Source organism: Cinclus cinclus, chromosome 3 (assembly GCF_963662255.1).
Source record: "Cinclus cinclus chromosome 3, bCinCin1.1, whole genome shotgun sequence".
In the NCBI taxonomy this organism is placed as follows: Eukaryota; Metazoa; Chordata; class Aves; order Passeriformes; family Cinclidae; genus Cinclus; species Cinclus cinclus.
The window spans coordinates 98,514,194-98,533,369 of NC_085048.1; the positions used below are offsets into that span (position 1 = coordinate 98,514,194).

A 19,176-nucleotide genomic window follows, 5' to 3' on the forward strand; every position below is an offset into this window, starting at 1 on the left:
ATATATGCCATAGGGTTGAGGAGAGGAGGGTATGCCCATTAGGGTTGACCATGGGACAGAATGGGAAGAGCTACTGGAAAAAATATTTCAAACTAAACAGCAGATTCAACTGAGTGCATCCTGCAGGCATTCTGATATGCTTTCTCCCACAAATCTGGGTAGGAGCCTGAATATGGATTGTGACTGCCCTCCTGCAGAAGCAACATCAGGCTATTTAATAGCAGAAGAGGTGCATTGCATGGGGAAAGAGAAAATTTTCAAAGGGATTGTTGCCTGTAGCTCTCCAAAGAGCATTTCTACAAGGGTAGGAATGGATGTCTCATTTTCTATCTAGATTCTCTTAGATTTGTGGATAATAGGGACTAGGAGAATATTTATAGTGTTCCTTTGACCAAGCTTTGCAAACCTTCATAAAGGTTCAAAGTTTTCTTGGAAATTGGTTGCTACACCAAACAATTTCTAATTAGGTCCTTGTACCCATCTGACTGCATGCCTGAACTAGGAATATTACAAACAGTTTTAACATTTGTCACCTGTATGGTCACAAAATGCACAGCATAATTCCTTAGTAATTCTGTTATTACATTCATTGATCTTCCCTTCTTTCAGAGTAACTGTAAGAAAACTCACTGACCAAAGTAGCATTGACAAGGATCATTGCTGGGTTTTGTTATTAATATTATCATTAATGGTATTATCTTCTCTCCAGGTAAAGATGCTGAGTAAAATAAAACAGATGGAAAATGTCTACCTGCCTCCTGTTAGCCTTTTATGGAAACCACATACCACTGTGCTACAGCTGAGCTCTAAAATTCCATGCTTCTGTAAGTGAGACTGAAGCCACATCATTCCAACCCCTCAACCAATTCAATCAGCTGGAGCAATTAATTTAAATGAACCAACAAAGCAGCATCTACTATTACTAATTCAAGCACAACTTTACATTGCATTATAGAACTCCTCAAAGCAGTAAGGTGACCATGTCTTGCTTTATCAGAGCCTACAGGATTTTTCATCACCCTGCGCCAAATTTTTCAGAGCAACCTATAAACCAGTGCTGTGTGTGGTGTATTATATTCAGCTGTGCCTAAGAGATGTCTCCAGGTACAGGTCTAAGTGATAATAGAACCAACACAATCCCAAGTCACACTGAGCATCCTGCCCTTTCTGGTGGCATTTGTTGAAGATTCAGGATACTAACAGAGAAGCAAATTTTTTTCCTAAGACCACAGAGAAAAAGAAAAAAACAAAACAAAACAAAAAAAAAAAAAAAACAAAAAAAAAAAACAAGAAAACCACTCCTTTCTCTACTTCTCCTTTCTTCCAGTCTATGGCATTGGTATTTGGACAGTTTATGTTTTACCTTCCATGCAATAATAAAGTGGGCGAAAAAATACTCCATTCCCTTCCAAATTTTTTTTCTATTTAAATTCCCTGGTTGCTATCAAACTCTATTGATAAATATTGTCAGTAACTAACAAACAACTAAAATTTGTGAGTACCTACGGCTCAACAAACATGTATCTATAAAGAACAACCCTGACACAGCTTAGTATCAATATTCCAAGTCAGCATCATTCTTAGCACCATAAATGACATAGTTATAATAAAAGTTTCAAGGAATTTAAGGAATTTTCCAGCTAGAGTGATTTTAATATTTTAAATCAAGTAGCATCTTACACCTCGAATGACCCCATTGATTTAGATTAGATCACTTATCTGGAGTAAAGTGCTACTCAGTTTGAAGAGGGACATTGAACTAAGAGCCTCCAATTGGGTTTAAAATTAATATAATTTTGAGAAGGATCTTAGCTAAGCAAGAGCTAGCTGAAAGGACTCATAAGAGAATGAAAACTAAGTATTTGTTCATCTGACTTATTACCAATACATGAGTTGATCAACTGAATCTTAACAGACTTGATAGTATTATGGCACTGATTCTGTAAAATTATTTTTATTAGCTTTGAAACTTCCACAGGAAAAAAGGTTCTGTGGTTTGTTGAGGTCATAAGTATGTTCACTTAACATGAAAAAAAAAATCACTATCTTATAAAAGGATACAGTCTTAACACAAATCTGGTACAGAGTAATAATAAAATAAAAAATCTTCTCCAGATTCTCTTAGTTTAAAAATGTTATGGGTTGCCTATTACCTATCACTTTTCCAGTATGAATGCTGTTTAAAATGAATTTGAAATATTTCTATATGAAAGGTAAGGAAAGTAATTCCCCATTAGGGTCTTGAACCCTTATGCAATGTAGATGGGTAGAAAATTATATACTTTGGAAATTAAAATCTGCTTTAAATGTCATATTGCTCTCAACATGAAACATTTTAATCCATTATAACTCTATCAAAGGTAACAAGGATAAAACATGTCTGATTCTTTAAGCTTGCCAAAACATCAGATGAAAATTAAAAGCCAAGCATCTATAAATAAGGGAAGTTTTTATTCCTCCTACAACCGTGTCAACATATAGTTAAAGATAAATTTCTTAAATGCTGTCTACAGAGGTGGAAACTGTGTAGTTGAGAAACACATATGAGAAGGCAGTGGATTGAAAATATTTCCAAACAGATAAAATGTAAAAGCATTGTTAAGGAAACTTCCCTGTCTAACCATCCAGGAGCTACTCTGGAGTCACCCTCACACCACCTGAGCTGGGACCAGAGACCCTTCCCAGTTACACCCCTACATTCACACAAGCTCACCGAGTCTGCTTACCAGCTCCACTCTGGGCTTCCCATAGCAGAGTCACAGAACTTAAGTCCAGAGCCTTAAAATAGTTTAGTCATGGTGCAATAACTAAACAATAAAATAATGGAATAACAAAATATTAGCTCAAGTTGGTGCCTTCAAGGAGGAATCCTGAGCTTTTATAACCTCACAGTCCAAGCGCACCAAACTCTACATGGTTGGCTCCTTCTGTCCCTGAGTGTCCAGTCTCCTGGCTGGGCCATGGGTCCCCAAGCCCTCTTGGGCTCAAGGTTGGGCTCCTGGCCCTCACAGCCCAACCTGCAGCTCACACTGCAGCTACACACCGAGCTACCTGCACAAAATGTACTCCTCAACAGCACTGTCAGATTGAAATGGGTGAAGTCAAGTACTCTGGAGGACAATAGGACTATCCAGTCTCCACACTCGCAACATCAGGAATTTTCAAGACCTAAACTTCAATTTAACCATAGCTGCAATCAGTTCCATTAAAATAAATTACCTGCACATGCAGGGATTTCCTTCTTATGGCCTATTAGTTGTTCCAAATCCAAAGTGAACACAGTGAAGGGGCTAGTTAGTTGAAGGGATTTGTAACAGGATGCAGGAACTAGGACATTAGCTCAGTACTATGCAGGTTGATAGACACCAAATGTCGCCGTCTGTGGGTGCCCTGTGTGAAATCATTCAGTGGTTCTAGTCCATGGACTTTACAAACTCACCAGATACCTGGCAAAAGTCAAAAATGCCCTAAGTCAAGTAACTTGAGCTGTTAGTCCCCCAGCTTGCTGACTCAGCTGGGAAGTGAGTAAGCTGAAGACAGAAAAGACAGAAACTAGGACCTTAGCATCTCTCGCAAAAGTAGCCCTGCACAGATGTGTACATAGGCCAAAAAACAGTAAAAGAAAAAAGCAAAATTAAAGTTTCTCTGTATAGGTCCATCAAAAAGCTATGTTTTTGTCAGAGAAATAGTAATTATTTGTAAGTAATTAGTTCATGCAAAACATTAGTGCCTGAAGTTAGGTTTTTATTTGAGCACCTATGGCAGTATCCCGATTCTCAGAAGTGGTTTTGCATATCTGGCAACCTTTAAAAATAACCCCCCATTTTTTAAATGGGGATGAAAACATTTGAAACATCTGGCCTTAAGTAATTTAATAGTGTTAGAATGGACAGGAGTTTGGCTGCAAGTGCCTAGCATGCTTCTAGGTTAAAGTCTTTATTTCTTATTGGCTTTCTTACTAATAAAATATTCCAGCTATCCAGTCTTACATTAACTTAGTTATTTTAAAGTGATGTTTATATTATGTTCCTTGTTAATTTGTGCATCTCATAATTTAATCTTTAAAAGTCCTTAGAGAGCTTTCAAAAGTAGCCAAAACTTCTCTTGGAAGAAAGGTATACCATGCTGAAAATGAAAGCACTGCTAACTGCAAGCTTGCTAAAGTCACTGATAAAGGATCCACGCCCAAGGATGTCAGATGCTGGACTAAGATGAGATGTTGCTGTTGTTTGCAGCAGAAAGAAGGTACTGGCAACAACCCAAATTACAGGGTTTGCTGAGAGGGATGCTCTGCTGAGAACAGATAATTTTATTATGGACAATGTGTAATGAAGTTTAATTTTGCTTGTTTGCAAAGGTAGGGAATACTAGTAAGAAATTCTGTGGCATTCATGTTCTACTAATTAGTCAGCTACCAATATTTAGCAGACAAACATATTCTTGTGGCAGCATTTCTGAATGTTTTTGAGCAGAGACCTGGGCTACACCTGAAGAAAAATACAAAGAGCACAGTTTCTTAGAGATATTACATCTTGAAATATGAAAATAGCAACCATTCTTCTTGTAACAAAAATGAAATCAAATTAAATGCAAGAGATGAAATCTTTGGAAAAACACCAATCCTCCCTGGAGCACATGAATCCACCCATGAAGCAGCTGTTCAGAGGCATCTCAGAAGGAGACCTGGCACAGGGAAGGATTGATGAGCAAGCTGCATATTGATGGCAGCCTTGTGGTATTGTACCATCTCCCTAATTCCAAGCATGAACAAAACTTCAGGGTATTTCATTTTCTATACAAACCAAGTTTAAAAGTCAGAGGTAGTCTTCTCCAGCATTATATGCACTCAAACCTCCAAAAAGTATCAAATAGAGGAACATGATATAAAAGTGTCTGCTTGGTTGTCTCAAAGAAGCCAGAAGATAAGAACCTGCAAGCAGCTACAAATTATACATTATTTGGTGAGTTTTCACAGTCGTTTTCCCAGGGATTAACTGACTTTGGAACATCAGTGTTTACTTACATTATCAAATCTGTGCATGACAAAGACAGTGTTTAATAGGGGCACACAGACACAGCTGTATTTGTACTTAAATCTTTAAGGTTATTAGACCATTATAATAAGAGCTAAAAGGGGCCAGCCAGGTTGGGCCAATTCACTTCCTTCCCACTTTTCTGTTCTAGTACATAATAGATTTTCAATTGCGGCCTGGCTCAGAAACACTACACGCTTTGTCATTATGATAATTGCTGTTATTCTTCTTTGCAAAGTCCTTATGCTGTTGTTTGTAAGCAACAATTCTCCGCCAGATTCAGAGGATAAAGAGCTGCAGCAAAAAATATGCATCTTAATGCTTTTCACTGGGTTACACTGTTAACTAATCAGAGTGTGGTTTAACCACTGGACTCCACAACAATGTTTGGAGAGAACTTGACAAAAGAGTTTTGGGCTCCAAACTGTTCAATCATCTCACCAGGGAGTAACTCTAGCGTTGGCTCTGACAGTCCATATGCCAGTTCGATCAGCTGTAACTTAATTCACTCCTGTGTGCAAGAAAGGTGAGCAGTTGATCACCCTATGAAGACTAACCCAGCCTAATTAGTGCAGTGATTTTCTGTAGGCCACTCACTCCCAAGGGTCTGGCTGGAGGAGAGCACGAGTGCTTATAATATCCTGAAGTGAAGATCAGTTTTCAGTAGTTTGGAAAGCCTTAGTTTAATACAGTACTTTATAATAACATACACAACGATATCAAGAATCCTTCAAAACTGTAAGTGATACCAATGCATCCAGAAAACAATGCTACGAAGAAACATACTCAGGGATAACCCATTTATCAATAAGCATTCTTCTAAGTTTGCTCAAAAAAACCCAAAGTAAAACAGAACATTTCCCAAGAAACTAAGGAAAAAACAACATTTCAAATACACTAAACACCAGTCCTGCAGAATGAACTGCAGTACACAAACTTGGGGGGGCTCCTTCACTACAGTATTTTCTCACAGCACTTCTGTAACATAAAATATATTCCTAGGTATGTTTTTCTACATCTCACACAAATATTGATTCCATTGAAGACACGCAAATATTAAGAGAGAAATTGAATGCTATTCAACTTGGAATTTGTTAAGTTAAATTTTAAAAGTCATAAGAAGGTTCTCTGCCTATTCTCATAAGGAACATCAATCAGAAATTAAGAATAATTATTTAAATCCAGAAGGTTTTGTTCATATCCTGTTTAGTTCTCAAAGGACATTACCTACTCACATGCTGGAGTCCCAGTAAGGAGGCTATTCAATGAGAGCCTGGCTTTGTGATGATATTGCCAGCATTTGTAATAACAATGCAACCTAAACACTGCAATTAAACAACAGAATAGTATTTTTGGAATACCCTGCTGTTCTAAAGTGCATTGTGAATATTAACATATTCCAGTAAATTAGTTTGCACTCATTATCATAAGCAATTACTTACTGTTTAGATGCTGCTGATATTAAATTGGCAAGCAATTTGCAAGAACTAATACGTAGCATAAAAAACTTTTCAAAATTCTAACCGTATGAAAAGACAAGTGTTTCTAGTAACACAGTCCCTTACATACAGATGTCTGTCTCTCTCTAAAACTTCTGTGTATCATTTCCTATCAGTTATCTTTTTTTCCAGCAGCAAATGGATAACTAACTACCTGAGGCTCTGTGACAAACTCTTTATAAACTGCGTTTTGATTCTGTGAAGTAAATCATAAATACCTCAGGCAAAATGCGACAGTAACATCTCATTCACACCAGAGAAAGAAAGTGTTTTCATGCTCATTTTTGGAAATAACAGTTTAGAAAATATATCAATGTGAAGTTCAGTTCTTTGCTCTCAAAGCTATTACTTTCCTGATACAACACTGTCAGATGGTGAGGGTAAATCAACACCTTTGTCCTCAAGATATAGCCAGGAACAGAGCAAGGCATGGAGAACCTGTCCTGCTTTTAGCAATAATGACAACATAAGCCTATTTCTCTTCAGTCCAAGAAAGTGGTAATCCCAAAGGAAATAACCTCTAAACTAAAACTCCAAGTTAGGAAAGAACCAGGACTACTTTTCTGAAGGACACTTAGTCAATGTGACAGACTTTCCTAGACCGGTGTTCTGCTTAGCCACAGAAAATGTGCAGATCAGGTACCGTGAGCTAAACATAACTCAAAAAGCTTTATGGGGAGTCTAAAACAAAGGGAACAATTTGTTTTGTTCCTTAGCTTGCATCTTGGTCCCAAGTTTCAATTGAGAAGCACTGCATGTCTTTTGGCTCAGAGGAGACCACTGCTCAGGTTGTTACACATGCAGACACCATGCCAGAGCACAACCAAGGATGGGTGCCAAATAAGAGGGTGTAAAATAGCTCTGCTATGGTGAACTTTGTGCTAAAGTCTAGTTGGCAAGGTGCTGATCAGTCAAAGGTTGAATTCAACAATCTTAGAGGTCTTTTCCAGCCTGAATGATTCTGTGAACTGGCTATCCCTTCCCCCGAGTCAGCCTGCACATCCAAGGAGCAAAGATCCAGCAGCCAACGGTGCTATCAGCCCTCAAGGACCTCAGAGCTGTCCCTACAGATACACGATGGGCAGGTTGATCCTTGTGCTCTTTCCTGGTGAGCTGAAAGACCTCAGTATGCCCAAGCAGGAATTTTGTCCCGTGTTTCAGTCATGCACTCACTAACCCTGATCTGAATTAAGCACCTATTGAAACCACGCCCTCAGCTGAGGGTATGAGACTGCAAACTACTGGTATGGGTATTGTGCCTGTTTATCCAAAATTGCCTTCAATGAAACTATGAACCTTAATGGGGACCTTGGGAATCCAGCATAACATAAACAAACCACAGTAGTTTAAGAAATTCCCAGAATACATTTCTAAAAGTGTAACTTGTGATCTCAGGTCTCAATCTTTCAAGCTACTTTTCAGTCTGGAACCAATTACTATAACCATCTTATCTTGCAAAATACACAAGACTGTAATAAAAACACTAATGCACCCTTAACTCCAGGAGCTCAATGGTCCCTGTCTGCTGTGCTCAACTTTGTACTCTGCTGCTATAGATTATTGGGTTGAAAATATCTTAGCTAAATGTAGGCATAACTTTTTTAAAAAAATTAGTCAGTTCTTAAATATATTTTATCTTATTTAAAGGTGGAGCATTGTAGCACCTTTCTTGTCACTACCTTTAAAAAAATACATTTCTAAATTATTATTTTTTAAATCAAATCTTCCAATTAACTTTGTGAAGTAAAACCACATACTTTTACAGCTAAAAGTGATGCGTGCCTTGGTCTCTGAAACAAAGTAATAAAGTTCTCATCTGATTAGCAAACCCAATGTTTTGTACTTATTGACCTTGAATAGAAAAAAAGAAAATCAGCAGCTGTTTGTAATGAGAGTAGAGCTTCAGTCACTTAATATTTCCCCTTTCATCAATCCTCCATTTTCTTCTTCTTCTAATCCTAATCTACAAGAGTTCTGATTAATTGTTTGGTATTTAACAATGTTGTAGCCATCGTGAGCAACTCGCAGAGCCACAGGTCACATCTCCAAACTGTTCTCCCTCTTCTGCTTGGGGAAAAAACATACCTTACAGCTGACATTCAGTATCAGTGTCCTTAAGCTACTAACTCCTTGTAGGCTAAAAGAGAAGGAATGGAAGCATCAAATTACATTTTGATAAATAAAAGATGATGCATAACAGCATACAAGGAAAAACAAATTTCTCACAAATCCCAGAAGAGCTATTTCTACATTTTCAGGATCTTGACGGTACATGACATTTAGACACAGGATTGTTAAACTAGAGGTATAATGAAAAATGCAGGAATATTCCCTTAAACAGCAATTTCTATCAATTTCAATTAAACCTCCTTAATGTTTGTAGACCCAAACATGGCTTTTTCATATCCATATTACACAGAATCTTAGCAGTGATGAAAAATTTCATGTTTCATGAACAGGATTCCTCCCTGTAGCCTCATAATCTAATAATACCAAAAATTAAGGGAATCTGAACTTCTACTAAGAAAGTGTAGATTGTTAGAATTAACAGCGGAAACGAGAATTTGCATATGTGATACCAAAATACCATAAAGCTACCTCAAAAAATGAGGAACTCATAATTTAAAAATTGAAATTACAAAGCCTTTTTATGTTCAATGGCAGGTTTTCATCCTCTCAAACTTAAATATGCATGTGAACCCTTCCCTACAGAGATCAGGTGTGGGTTTAAGGGAAAGCTAAGGATAGACACATGCTACAAATAAAGGAAAAATATAGAAAATGCTTTGGATTAGAATTACACTATCCCTCAAAGACAGTGTAAATCAGCAGAATGAAACTGACACTTAAAAAAGGGCACAAGCAAGGAAGAGAATGTTATGAAGTAATTAATGTTACCCTGTGAGCCTCTCTGTGCTCATGCAAACAAGCGTCTTTAAAAGATATTAGACCTAAAGAGCAAGTCTTTCTCTAATTGTTGTGCTGGTGGCTGGAGAAGTCCCCTGTTGTCAGGTCAATCTGATAAACTTGACATAATTGTAAAGCACAGCCAAATCACATGCAAATCCTCTTAATGCATGTCAAACAAGCCAGGATCCCTCAAATACCAGACTGTTACCCCTATGTTATCCCTCTTCCCTAGGTCAGCAGTAGTGTCCAAGAGACTTAATGGTACACTGCTTCAGGAAGCTGATGCAGCTCAACTGATGCCTCTTCCTTCTCTGGAATAGCCTGGATGGGCCTTTCTGAGTGCTGTGGACTTAAGCTGACAGTGCACTCTCCTCCTGGCACCTGTGTCAGGGAACACTTAAATATTTTGTGGATGTTTCATCTGCTCAAGGGATTAAACCCATTGTATAAGACAAAACTGATAAGAAAAGAACAAAAGTCACAAAACTGCAGATAAACAGAATACATGAGGTTCTCCAGTAATACAAATATTACTGATAGTCAGTTTCTACAAAACCTACCTAATTAGAGCTGTTATCAAAATGAAGGTCATGTTAAACAGTACTAAGCACACCCTGTATTTATGGTGATATTCATGTTAATGTTCATCAAAGTAATTTCTATTTTAAAAGAGATTATTATTTAGTACCGCTATCAGTCCCAGCTTCAATACTATGCTGTCACTAACATGCAGAGACCTCAGCTTCAGAAAAAGATTTATTATCACAAGTGCTGAATCAGTATGAGCTCTGTATCTCTGTATCTCAAACAAAACATAGATTCCACACAGAATAAAACCCCACTCTTTTGGAGCAAGACACTGTGCCCATTAAGCTTCCCCTCAGTTGAGGTGGTGACCTGGATCCTTCATCAATACCTCAATTTATTTATTCTGTACAACATATAGCAAACTGCTTTCTGTAACAATTTTGACTGATAGAGGAGAGCTATTGAGGACCCTTCCCCTCCTTTAAAGAAGACATTTTAACTGTCACATCCTGTATAACGATCAGTGTTTCCCCTTGCTTCTCTCAACTGCTTTCCAAGTTGGCAGTCTTAAGAAAGCATTTTTAAAAGAAATCAAACTGGTATGTTTTCCTCGTGCTCTTATATGCAAGGTTTTATAAGGGAATAAAGTACCATTTCATATGAAAAGATACTCTGAACTATCATATTTTGGGATTTTCTGCCTCAACGTGTTTCATTTGTTTACTTACACTCAAGAGAGTTAGTAAAAGACCAAGCAGCCTGACCTCTGGACAGCTGTCAAAAAGCCTAACTGTGCAACTGCAACGAGTGTGACCTTCTTCTCTACCTCCAGCAGTCAACAACCACACACAAGGAAGGAGAAAAGAGCAGACTGGCCCGTGTAGAAAACGGGGCTAGGTCAGGTAACACAGCCTGTTCTCAAACCACTTGTAGATGAGCACTTTGTGAACCCCCTCAGAGCATCTGGGACTTACCAGCTGAATTCCAGAGCTGTTGCCTATGATGCCCTGCCAGCAGCAGCAGCTGCCAGTTTTGCCAGAAGAGATTTATCCATGTTTCTGTAGCTCTGTCTCTGTCACCTCAGACTGGATATTGCACATCATCTGTTTTTCTGAGGGCACCATAAACACCTTATTATTTACTCCTCCATAATCCATATCCAATTTTCACAGCTGCATGTGTACAGAGCTGGCAGGAAGGCTTTTGAGGATAGAGCTCCATGCACAGAGACCTGAGAGTCTCCAGCCTTTACCCAACACACCACTAGAAACCAGGGTAACTTCTTCCCAGCAGCACACTCACTGCAGCACATATGCTGCATTATAGGCCAGAATTTGCTTCCAATAGATTTCCAAGGTCAAGATCACCAAAAGCATATATTGCAGCAGTGCTGGGAAGTAAAACACAAAGTGGATGTAAACGAAGAGGAAACCTATCATGACCACTGTTAATTCTCAACTGTTCTACACTCCAAGCAAAATACAAGCAGCATAAGTCAGCCATTCTCTTAGAAATAGAAACAGACACTGTATTTTCTGACTCCTTTCTATACTGCATCAAAAGTGGCTTGGTTTTACTAGGAGAAATATACAGTGCGATATCCTATGCCATGTAATATGCTCCATGATTCAGAGGGCATGTGGTTGATTTTATTGACTCAGTTTTCACACTACTGTAACCCCATTATTGCCAACAGAGCAATTGGAAACTGCAAGCAGATTCTAGATTGATAGACTCTGTTATTTCTAATTGTCTAAAGTATACAAGTGTACAGCTAGCTTTATTTCTTCTCTTTGCCTTTTTTTTTTTTTCTGGATTTTCTAATTTTCTAATAAACCCACTGCTGTGGGCCACCTACTCAATAGCACTCTAGTAAAAAAGGGACAGAATTAATTCCATCAGAGGCATTTATTGGTATTATTAGGATTTTACAACATGATAGCATAATCTATCCTTTGCCTGAAGTAAACACTCTTAAAGGAAAGTCCACAGGGAGAGTAAAACTGAAGCATTTTTTAAAGTGGTGAATACTAATCAGATACACTGCTGGAGGAAAAAATAATGTTATAACAGGAAGATACAGCAAGCAGACCACATGACAAGCATGATACCAAGGAATCAAAACATGACTGCAGCATATTCTGTGGATCAATTAGAAGGGGAGGAGAAATAAAGGACAAAACGGCAGGAGGAAAACATGACTGTCACTATTAGAAGCTAGAGGAGAAAAGCAGGACAGAAAAGTAAAGATCTGAATGCTTGCACTGAAATCAGCAGTGGGGAAAAAAAGAGCCAAAGATTTCCCAGCTTGTGTCTCCAGGCTCTGTTATAGCTCAGGAAGAGACTACCAAGGTTTCAAGTCACCACCCACATTATAATGATTGGAGGATACCTGTATTCTTATGGATCTTGTTGGAGATTCCTATGGATGTGTTGCAGGACACCTAGACTGTTAGTCACTATACCTCTGCTATTCAAACAGGTCCAACCTTCCCTGTAATATTCTAGCTCTTTATTCTATGTTTTTTCCTGTGTTTGTGCTAGATTTGATGTTATCGGATTCTTCTCCACAGAAATGTTAACTGCACTTGGGACTTCTATAAAAATACTTGGCAATAATGCAGCCAGTCATTTACTGAGTTAAAGGCAGAACTGTAGCATAAAGTGCAAAATAACACTGCCTGTTTAGATTATCTGAGATAATAGTCTCATGAATTGTGACTATGCTTAAAGTGATCAACACTGACTCTTTCTTAATAGACCTATTACAAGGTCAGCAATAGAGGATAAGGAAGAAAAGTGTCTATAGCCTGTACTTGTTTAGAAGTCAGCTTTTCGATTTAGTACTGAAGCAAAAAAAAAAAAAAAGAAATAAATAAGCCATACTGTACGCATACAACAGTGTCTGAAGTATTAGCAAACACCATGTAAGAAATCTTTTCCTTTTTGCCTATTTTAATTTCATTAAGCTAATATGATAAAGTGAATGCATTCAAAGCAAAAGTATTGATCCTAGAGACTGTTTTTGTTCTCACAAACGCCAAAATAAATTAGGAATTATTTACCAGAAGACAACTGAAGAGAAAAAAACCCACAGTGTAATAAGACGAGATTCTCTTCAGAGCTGTGAAACTGAAAGGACCACTTGGAAAGGGCGGTCTACACTGTGCTACCTCCCCAGGGTAGACACAGACACAACAGGATGAAGCTGAGATGAAGATGTCCTCTTGGAGGAAAGATGTGTAAACATGTCTCTAGGAGTTGTGTCTCCCTTTGTTGCCTTTCCCAAAGAGCTAACTGGCAATGGAAAGAATTCCTCCCCGGGATGCCTGACTGCCTGTGGCTAATTTCAACACAATGCCTAAAGTTTAGACTGCTCCAGATGAGCCGATTCACACTTCCTCAATAAATCCCAGAGCTATTTACACTGGTTATAAGCAGGCAAGAACACTGCCAACAAGTTCAGCTGCATGGGGAGGGGCTGATTTCCCCTGCTAACACGGGTGGGAGAGGTGAAGCAATTCAGGGGACAATAGGCAGCAAAGGAGAAATTCCCAAATTGTCGATAAAAAATATTATAGCAAGAACAACTTATGATAAATAATTATTTAGGCTTTGTTAACTGATCCTCAGATGGAGACAGTCACAAAGAACATAGAGGCTGTGAAAAGAGACGCACAAAAAATTTTCTTTACACCAGCCCCGCGTTTGTACAATGTGATGCTTACCATCAATTTTGTAACTTTGAAACCCTAACTAGGAATTAGTTCTTTCAAAGTAGTTTGTAAAATTCTGCAGCTGTAATTGATTGTCAAGCATTTTTCCTTTCAGTTCTTACACAGGTAATAGACAGCACAGGGAGCGTGCTGCTAATCAATCTCATCCTCAAGCCACATCAATCTTGGATTTGTATCAACCCAATGTTACCTAAGTTAAATCACTACTTCAACAAAAGCCAGGAGATGAATATTTGACAAGGTGTAAGGTGGTACATGAGACTTCCTCCAAGACCTGGGGGAAGTCCCGAATAAATGCCCAATAGGACAGAATATCAGATAGAAAAATCCCCCAAAGAGTTGCTGGTAAACAAACAAACAGAAAACAAAACAACTAAAACGTCCTTTGGTAGTAAAAACGAATTATCGTATTTGCCCAACTTCAAAGAAGGTAGAATGTCTCTAGAGACACATTTGCATTGAGCACAGCCCTATTAAAATTGATGACAATTATTACTTAAGGAAATTAACCTCTGTGTTTCCTGAAGGGGAGAATGCCACATAATGAAATGTGCATAAGAAAACAGAAGACAGCAGCTAACTCTAGGCATCATAGTCAAGTGATCTGTGTAGGATCATAGACAGTCCAAAGAAGAAATTTCACTCTCCACAGGAGATTATTCAGAGCATCTGTAATGTTGAATATTATTACATCTGTAATGTCCAAGAAATATATAAGGGGACTTCAAAGCCCTGAATTAGCTCTACAAGTCAGAACTCCAAAGTTAAGATTGTGAGTATTGCCAAGATATTCATAGGCCTAGCTCCATGCTCATAGAAGGAAAAGTGTAACTTTCATGGAAAAACACAAGTGCTCTATTTTCATGATCGGTCTTGTCCCTACTAGAACAGGAGATTATAAATTTCACCTAGTGCATTAGGAATTAAATGCCCACCTGCATGCTAAGAAGGAGTAATAAAGTCATAATTTCCTTTTTTTTTTTTTTTTTGGCTAACGAATAGGGATTAAACATTTTCACCAGCAGCGGTTAGCATCCAATTTAAGTACATGACTGAACTGTCTTGCTCCTTGAAGCTGAGAAAGATATCCAACAATGGTGATGAATGACTGCAGATGAGTAGGTACATTAAGCCTACAGCATCCTGAGCTGCTGCTACTGTTTGCATTTACTATAAACATTAAAAAAAAAAAAATCAAGAGAAGAGGGCCTGGGAGAAACAAAAAATGGGGAAAATGCAGTGTGTGGGAATGTGTATTACACTGCAAACAGAATCAAAGACAAATCCAGCACAACCTGAGAACACATCAGGATGGGGAGATCTGAGGGCAAAAAGGGAAGAAGATCCCTTTTTCACAGAATGTGTAACAAAGTTAATTACTGTGAGATCCAATAGTAGAAAGAAGAAGTATTTCAAAGCCCACCAAGATACGTTGGACACTACCTGTAGGGCATTACAGGATTCATGTACTGACCAGAATATCAAGAGTAAGGATTCTGAATTGCAAAACTAAACAAAAACCAAACCAAAAATATAAAATTTAACACCTGATTAAATGAAGCAAGTGGAATACAAGCAGGGGAATAGTTGGAAAGCATGGAAAATAAAGGGGAAAACAAAAATAAAAGTTGTTAGATAACAAGATGAAAGACAGACCTATAGGCAGACAGGCAGAGGGATAGACAGAAGTAAAAAATAAAAACATCATAGAAACTGTATCTATGGCAACACTGAAATAGAAATTAGCAGACATTTTTCTGCATTTGAAGTCTGAAGGTTGGAAGAAAAGCCACGTTGCCAGCTATTTTTCTATGGTCTGCATTATGGAAAACATGCCAGGAGACAGAAAAGAGAATATCAATCAGGTCAGAAGAACGGAAATAGAACATCCTTCTTGCTTCCTTAATAAGCTTCACTTTCTAGTCCTTATTTTCTAAACCAGGGATGTGTACATTTTCTCAATAAAATTATTTTTTTCTAAGAGATAATGGTTGGATATGGGGAATTCACTTCCATTTAAAAGAATGTAGGTTGTATATATATATTGTATCAATCTAATTTATTAAAAAGTATTTAATTAATCTAAAGAATATAGATGACTGGTTTCCTTGATTGCCTTTCCTCTCAAAATGCACATCAGAACCAAATATTTTTATTTGCACACTTCCTTATATATATTTTCAAAATTTGCCAGGTACATTTATGTAATTACTTGACATAATTTGTAATCTCTTATAAAATGCCACAATATTTTCCACTAAAATTTTGTTCCTCCAATGTACTGTGTAGCTCATGTTTCCGGTTTTCTCTAACCCATTATCATTCCTATTTAAAAAGGTAAAGCTTGACTTTTCACTGCTTTGTTCTTTGTTCAGTCATTTATACATGAGCAAGTGGGTGTGAAGTGCTGCCAGATGTGTCAGGCTGTGTTGCACTGCTTCTAACAACTACAGAAGGAGAAAGGCACTGGATACTTAACCTCACCTCTTCTGTTTTAACAATTAGGCAGTAGTATTCAAGACTCATTTATTAGGCTGTTTAACCAGTCATAGACTTGGAAGCCAACTGTCAGGCATATATATTAAGAGAAGGATGCTGTAATGGGATTTTTAATCTATCTGTTGAAAAAGAAAAAGACGTGCAGATTGTTGGTGAATTGAGAATGAGGAAAAACATAATTCCAGACAAAAAAAAACAAAGCAAAAAAAACCAAAACAAAACAAAAAAAAATGCCCAAGGCTTTAAAAGCTCTGAATTGTATCTTAAGCATGAGTTGTACTTTAATATGTTTCTGAGATAAGTACATTTAATAAAATGTCTGTTCAAATTCTAAAATGAAGTAATTCTTCACTTGGATAACATTATTCAAAGGAACAATCTGACAGAAGCAACTCAAAACTAGTCTGCATGATGAAGTACATCTCATGCATATACTCCATGCATGAATTACATTTCTGGGTCCCTCTGAGGATCCCACATTGGATAAATCTGCTCTCCACTGTTCAAAGTGCCTTTCCCCATGTCAGCTCACAGTCATGCCTCCAATGCAATATTGCCTCAGATTCTGCTGACAGTCATGCTGATTTAAGAGCTCAGGACTCACAGTACTTCTAGTACATAATTTTTAAAGCTACAGATAGTACCCCTAAAAAGTGTCAAAAGATGTTGCACCTATACACAAAAAATGTTAAGCCTGTATTCTGAGAAACTGTAACAACCACATTAATGCTGTATTTCCAAATACTAATGTTTCGAATTTCTGTTATATTAACTGAAGGACCCCTTTAAAAATTGTCTGTAAATCATAAATTCTGCAATAGTGAATGTGTCTAGAAATTTGTGAGCATAAACTAAAAGCCAGTGAAGACATAGAACGTGAGAAATAAAACTGTGGATACAAGGGCAGTGAAGATAAAATACATAACTCTTTTAAAGAACGTAATGGAATAAGAAATCAAGATTTTATAAACAATTAATAATCTGTATGAAATTCTGAGCATGTGGAACATAATTTAAGACACTGGAAATGGTTTCTTCGTACTCTAGAAATTAATGTGGCTCTTGAGAGTTTTACTTGGCTCCAGAAAAAGAGGAACTAAGAAATTACTATACTCACTGATGTTGGGAAATTATTCAGTAGGAGAAATTATAATCCTATGATAATAGTCATGCCTATACATAACGTCAGTTTGGATGTTATATGAATCCCCAGTGCAGAGACTGAAAAGATTTTGTAGCAACTGTGAACATTTTTAAAGGTGCTGTTAAAGAGAAGCACCATGCATACCTTCCTAGGACAAATTGCCATGAATCTAGGTCTTGTTTTCATCCTCATCCACATCACTACAAACTATGCTTAGCCCTCATCAGCTGATGTGCACTGAAGAAGCTGAACTGGATGTTAACTTCCCATCATTCTAAATCTGCAGAGTTGGCTTCAGTGGCACAACATTCCAGGCTGGATTAAAAGATACCTCTAAACCCCTGGAATGTATTTTATATGGAGCCTACCCTGCACTTGCCATGTAACACAGTGAGACTGAACCATCATTGTGATTATGATTGTACTGTGAGCAGTGCATTCAAATGCTCCAGTTAAACACAAATCTGAAAAAAAAAAACAAACAAACAAAAAAAAACCCACCCAAACCTCTTACAAACCAAGTACAGCACATCATTTTCCCATAACCGTGTAAGCAGCTGTTTCCAGAGTGCTGCATCCAGCACTGGAGCCCCCAAGCACACGAAGGATATGGACTTTGAAATCCAGAGTAGCAAGTCCAGAGGAGGGCTGTGAAGATGACCAGAGAGCTGGAGCACCTCTCCTAGGAAGGCAGGCTCAGAAAGTCAGGGTTGATCAGCCTGGAGAAGAGAAACTCTGGGGAGATCTTTTAGAATGTTCCAGTACCCAAAGGGGCCTACAAGAAAGCTAGAGAAGACATTTTGATAAGGGCATGTAGTGATAGAACAAGGGGTAATGGCCTTAAACTGAAAGAGGATAGATTTATCAGATATTAGGAAGAATGTCTTTACTGTGAGGGTGGTGAGGCACTGGAACAGGTTGCTGTGGATGCCTCAGCCCTGGAAGTGTTCAAGGCCAGCTTGGATAAAGCCCTGAGCAACCTGGTCTAGTGAAAGGTGTGTGTCCCTGCCCATGGCAGAGGATGTGGACACAGATTTTTAAGATCACTTCCAAGCCAAACAATACTGTGATTCCATAATATCATTCTATGATTTGAGCAATTCTTATTTGTATCACTCAAAGGAGGATGCATAAATCACTAAAGAGAAACTCCTTCTCACACTGTACCCTTACTCACACTTGTGTCATCTGAAGTGAATGCAGCAATTGCTGCAAAGATACAGAGTACATCAACGTGGGTTAAAGCTTCTACATCTCTTCTGAATAATTTATCAAATGCTCAATTGTATACTTTAGAGATATCTTTTCTTAAACTCAGATTACAGCACTAAGGGCCATGGTGTGACTCCCTCATGCTCTCACTGATGAACCATTATTCATACAACTAACCCTACTGTGACAAAACCTAAATGTAGCTCTAAATACAGGGCAGTAAACTGAAATCAGAATTTCTGATGTTCTTCTCGCCACCTATCATTCTGCAACAAATATGAATGAACCAATTTATTTGGTTATTTTCACTCAAGGGAGCTCTTCCTCGCTCACATCACTTAGTTTAAAAAGCTGCATTTTGACAGACTTTGACTCACATATATTGAACAATCTCCCTTTTAAAAGCAATGTTCTACAAGCAGGTTAGCTCAAAATATGAATTCTATTTTCTCAATAAATGCTTTTGCCATGCAGAAAAGGCAAACATCAGCACATAGAGGAGCTACTTACTACCCATGTGCAGTACCTCCGAGCAGCAGGAAAACAGATCTTCTGCCTAGTTTACGTTCAGGTGGTGTTAACTTGGAGTGTGGAGGATTTTGTTGCTACACCAG

General features: G+C 38.0%; 1 protein-coding gene across 21 annotated transcripts in view; it reads right to left on the bottom strand.

Moving 5' to 3' along the window:
- Positions 1-19,176, bottom strand: part of NRXN1 (neurexin 1) — a 672,652-nt gene that overhangs the window by 215,016 nt on the left and 438,460 nt on the right. The window lies entirely within an intron of this gene.